This window comes from Pristiophorus japonicus, chromosome 19, assembly GCF_044704955.1.
Source record: "Pristiophorus japonicus isolate sPriJap1 chromosome 19, sPriJap1.hap1, whole genome shotgun sequence".
Taxonomy (NCBI): domain Eukaryota; kingdom Metazoa; phylum Chordata; class Chondrichthyes; family Pristiophoridae; genus Pristiophorus; species Pristiophorus japonicus.
This window is the reverse complement of record NC_091995.1, coordinates 8696180-8702179: the sequence shown is the minus strand read 5'-3', so window position 1 is coordinate 8702179 and position 6000 is coordinate 8696180.

The window sequence follows — 6000 nt, the reverse complement described above, 5'->3', positions numbered from 1 at the left end:
CAGTTTTGGTTTCCATATTTACGAAAGGATATACTTGCTTTGGAGGCAGTTCAGAGAAGGTTCACTAGGTTGATTCTGGGGATGAGGGGCTTGACTTATGAGGAAAGGTTGATTAGGTTGGGCCTCTACTCATTGGAATTCAGAAGAATGAGAAGTGATCTTAACAAAACGTATAAGATTATGAGGGGGCTTGACAAGGTGGATGCAGAGAGGATGCTTCCACTGATGGGGGAGACTAGAACTAGAGGGCATGATCTTAGAATAAGGAGCCGCCCAGTTAAAACAGAAATGAGGAGACATTTCTTCTCTCAGAGGATTGTAAATCTGTGGAATTTGCTGCCTCAGGGAGCTGTGAAAGCTGGGACATTGAATAAATTTAAGACAGAAATAATGATAATGATAATCTTAAATGATAATGGGATAAGTGGTTATGGGGAGCGGGTGGGGAAGTGGAGCTGAGTCCATGATCAGATCAGCCATGATCTTATTGAATGGTGGAGCAGGCTCAAGGGACTGTATGGCCTACTTCTGTTCCTATTTCTTATGTTCTTATGTTCTAGGCTTGAGCTGCCTCCGCTGATGTTTAAATCTCCGTCCAAGATGAGGCAATGCTGTGAGGTTCCTGATGTGTGGGAGTTTTGAGGAGCAGGTGCTGACTCGGACAAATGCATCTGTAGGAAGTATCTCCAAATAGTTTGGATTCAAGATCTCAGACCTTGAGGTGAAATTGGAGACAACCGATATATTAGGGAGGGAGATATGGCTACACGCGGATTGCTAGATCTTGTCATGAGTAAAAAATTAGTTCAAGAAGCTGAGAGCTATCAATCAACATTTAGTGCTCAAGTCCTGGTTAGCACCTAGGCTGGGCCTCTTTTCTATGGATAAGAGAAGACTGAATAGTGACCTGATAGTTGTCTTTAAAATGAGGAAAGGGTTAGGGTAGACTTAGCGGAGATAATTCCACTTGCGAGGAAGACCAGAATTAGGGGCCATAAATATAACATAGTCACCCATAAACCCAATAGGAAATACAATAGCAACGTCTTTACCCACAATGGTTAGAACATGTAACTCACTACCACAAGGAGAGGTTGTGGCAAATGGTATATATGTTTTTAAGGGGAAGCTAGATAAACACATGAGGGAGAAAGGAATAGAGGGTTATGCTGATGGGGTTAGATGAACAGGGGAGGGAGAAGGCTCATGTGGACCATAAACACGGTTGGGCCAAATGGCCAGTTTCTGTCCCTATTTTATTCCCTTTCCTCCTTTTTATTTTACAAACACCCCCCTTTTTTCTCTTTCCCACGGCAGCTGGTAATTATTCCGCATTCACGCCCCATCTAGACTCATCTTTTATTTCCTAACTTGTGCTGTTACCGTCTCAATTTGGCCCATAATCCCCTTTTGTCTCTCTAATCTCTCCTGCCTTCCACCCTATCACAGACCTTCCCTTTTGTTCTCTCCTCCCCTCCCCCTTTCACTGCCCTGCACTTCCTTAAGAATCTGTTGCATCTCGAACTTTTCCCGTAGTGACAATGGGTCACAGACCCGAAACGTTGACTCTGTTTCTCTCCACAGATACTGCCTGACCCGCTGAGATTTCCAGCATTTTCTGTTTTTATTTCAGATTCCAGCATCCACAGTATTTTGCTTTTGTGTTTGTGGCCTGTTTCTGTGCTGTAAATAATATGTAGTACTCTATAATAGAAATCCATCACCCAGGCTATCCTCTGACAACCGTAGTATCCACACCACTGTTCTGTGTGAGACCAGTTAACTCAGTACAGGCTGGGGCCCTCCCAGCTCTGCACGGCTCAGTGCCACACCAGGCTGTGCATTTACCCACTGAGCCACGGCCTTTTGGCTAAGATCATGCGTAACTGACCTGACAGGGGAGTAACCATGACCAGAAAGTGGTTCTCCCTGGATCAGGAAGGTGGTTCTCCTATGCTTTTTGGAAATAGGAGGTGGGTGGGGTGGTTTGACCCATCCACGGGGGGGGGGGGCGCACACACACACACACACACACACACACACACACACACACACACACACACACACACACACACACACACACACACACGGCACGAACCTGGTATTGCAGTACTTCCAGGAATGGTGCAGTGGCTCTAGGCCTTTTGGCTAAGAGCATTGGCGCAGAGTGATCCTTGACAGGTGCAAGGTGACCTCTGTGATCTGACAAAGAATTGGAAAGATTGGCAATGAATAAATAAAAAAATAAAAAAAATCCACCTCCATGGAGGTGGGTGGGGGGCTTGACCCATCTACCTCCATGGCACGAACCTGGTATTGCAGTACTTCCAGGAACGGTGCTTGGGCTCTAGGCCTTTTGGCTAAGAGCATTGGCGCAGAGTGATCCTTGACAGGTGCAAGGTGACCTCTGGCGTTTGTGATCTGACAAAGAATTGGAAAAGATTGGCAACGAAAAAAAAAAAAATGTACCCACTGAGCCACCAGGAACACACACAGGGAATTCTAAACCTTAAACTGTAATCACATAGTAGGAATTGATCCAATCAGCACAGAGAGACGCCATAATTATCTCCGCTCTCGAGAAATAAACTACAATGGAACTTCAATCATCTGCTATGTTGGAGGAGACCCCCCAATAGATAGTGGAAATGGGTGGATAATCCGGGACCCCATACTTACTGTGACACTGAGCTTTTTACCCTTTGGTTTGACACAGTTGACCATTCCTTCCTCCTCCAATGCCTCTCCACCAATGCCCAGCTAGGTGGGACTGCACTCGCCTCATAGCCAGAAAATCTCCAGCAATGGCTTCTCTTCCCACTCCCACATCGTTACCTCTGGTGTCCCCCAAGGATCTGTCCTTGGTCCCCTCTTATTTCTCATCTATATGCTGCCCCTTGACGATATCATCCGAAAACACAGTCATCAGTTTCCACATATACGCTGACGACACCCAGCTCTACCTCTCCACCACTTCTGTCGACCCCTGCTTGGTATCTAAATTGTCAGATTGCTTGTCCGACATCCAGTACTGGATGAGCAGAAATTTTCTCCAATTAAATATTGGGAAGACCGAAGCCATTATCTTTGGTCCTCGCCACAAACTGCGTTCCCTAACCACTGACTCCATCCCTCTCCCGAGCATCAATCTGAGGGTGAACAAGACTGTTTGCAACCTAGGTGTCATATTTGACCCTGAAATGAGTTTCCAGCCACATATCTGTGGCATAACTAAAACCACCTTTTTCCATCTCCGTAACATTGCCTGCCTCCACCCCTGCCTCAGCTCTTCTGCTACTGAAACCCTCATTCATGCCTTTGTTACCTCTAGACTTGACTACTCCAACTCACTCCTGGCCAGCCTCCCACATTCTACACTACGTAAACTCAGCAGCCCGTGTCCTAACAAGTCACGATCACCCATCATTCCTGTGTTTTCTAACCTACATTGGCTCCCGGTTAAACGCCTCAATTACAAAATTCTCATCCTTGTTTACAAATCACTTCATGGCCTTGCCCCTCCCTATCTCTTTATCTTTTTCAGCCTCACAACCTCCCGAGATGTCTGCGGTCCTCTAATTCTGCCCTCTTGAACATCCCTCATTATAACTGCTCAACCATCGGTGGCCGTGCCTTCAGCTGCCTGGGCCCTAGCTCTGGAATTCCCTCCCTAAACCTCTCCGTCTTTCTTTCCTCCTTTAAAATGCTTCATAAAACCTACCTCTTTAAACAAGCTTTTGGTCATCTGCCTTAATTTCTTCTTTTGTGGCTCGGTGTCAAATTTATCTGTTTTGTCTTGTAACACTCCTGTGAAGCGTCTTGGGATGTTTTATTACGTTAAAGGTGCGATATAAATAAAAGTTATTATTAGTTATTATTTGGTTTATTTTGAGTCCACAATCAAGTCTCAGTTTATGCACACAAGATGTTTCTATTTTAAATGTAAAATGGATTTTCTAGAAATAAAGTGTTAGCAACCAGACATTGCTGGTCTCAGACATGAAACTTGTATTCCCCTGGTGTACTGAATTGACCTCAATACAAGAACAGTAAATTCCATCCGGTACTGGCCATCCAGATAACAATTACTGATCCTGCTGGGCCAGTAACCCGGAGTCTGTGGGAAATCAGTTACAAACACCCAGTTGTATTTACTCACTTGATGCAAACCCAGCCTGACTCCCACTCACTTTCTTGTAGATAACTGAGATCCCACTGTACATTTTGAGACCATTCACCCAAAAACCCACCAACGTACCATGTCAGTTTTGTAAATAAGTGCACGTTCCATTGTCCAACTCCTCCCGATCCATCAACTGATTGCAGAAGAAATGTTGGTCGGGACATGGGTAAACTTGTGATCTTTCAGTTGCACAGGCAGACAGGGCCTCTAACACCTCAATCTAGAGATGGCATGTCTGAATAACACTGACTGCACTTCAAAAACAATTCATTGACTGTGACATGTTTTGGGATGTCTTGAAGTTGTGAAAGATCAATTTGAATGCAAGCTCTTTTCTTCTGATTGTTTCGGTATTGCACTGGAGTAGCAGCTCAGGTTATGTACTCAGCCAGGTGTGGGGCTTGAACCCACAACATTCAGACTCTACCGGGTATTTAGTTATCCGAGTGGACTCCCAGACCCTGGCACGAAGGAGACTGGTCGTGCCTGCGCTGTGCAGTCAGCGGATCCCATTCACCCATCACCCCTGTGCTTGTTCACCAACATTGGCTCCCGGTCCGGCAACGCCTTGATTTTAAAATTATTATCCTTGATTTCGAATCCCTCCATGGCCTCGCCCCTCCCTATCTCTGTAATCTCCTCCAGCCCCACAACCCTCTCAGATTACGATGCTCCTCCGGTTGTGGCCTCTTGCATATCCCCGATTTTCATCCCTGTACCATTGGCAGCCGTGCCTTCAGCTGCCTGGACCCCAAGCTCTGGAATTCCCTCCCTAAACCTCTCCGCCTCTCACTCCTCCTTTAAGACGTTCTTTTGAACCCAACTCTTTGACCAAGCTCCTTATATGGCTCAATGTCAAATTTGGTTTGATAACCTTCCTGTGAAGCGCCTTGGGTCATTTTACTACGCTAAAGGTGCTATATAAATGTAAGTTTCTGTCGTTTTGTATTGTAGTTCTATACTTACCATGAATAGAATACAAGAGCAGGGAAATTATGCTTGAACTGTATACAACTCTAGTTAGACAACAGCTAGAGTACTGTGTGCAGTTCTGGTGACCACATTATAAGATTGTAATGTGATTGTACTAGAGAGGGTACAGAGAAGGTTTATGAGGATGTTGCCTGGACTGGAGAATTTTAGCTCTGAGGAAAGATTGGATAGGCTGGGACTCTTTTCATTTTTATATACCTATAGAAACTCTTCCTATCTGTTTTTATATTTCGTACTAGTTTACTTTCATAGTCTATCTTCCCTTTCTTAATCATTTTTCTAGTCATTCTTTGCTGGCTTTTAAAAGCTTCCCAATCTTCTGTCCTCCCACTAGTTTTGGCCTGAATAAGTGACTGAATAAGAACATGCCAGTTTGATTGCATGGGAATCCAGGAATTATGAAAGAGTTCTACAATCACATTTATTTTCCCTGAAAAGCATACACACGCCTTGACCATTTTACATTTCTGTAAACTTCACACCTTGTTTAGTTAGAACAACCTCCTGCTGGTTGGTGCAGTGTGTTAGACATTGAACTGTCACCTCTGGGCTTGGGTGGAGTGTTGGGTTAGGCACTGATCTTTCATTTTTGAAACCGGTTGGTGCATTGGATTGGACACTGTAAATATTGGACCGTTAGATCACAGAACCATCAACCTTCCTTTGGTATTTTTCTCCACATATGCCGCCTAGCTTACTCCAACTGTCCTTTCACCTTTGTGGTTGGCTAATGCAGTGGATCAGATCCTGTCCCTTTCAGCTTTGGAACCCCATGGTGCAATGGGTTAGACACTGTCCTTTCCTTTTTGCTATCAGTATCTAAT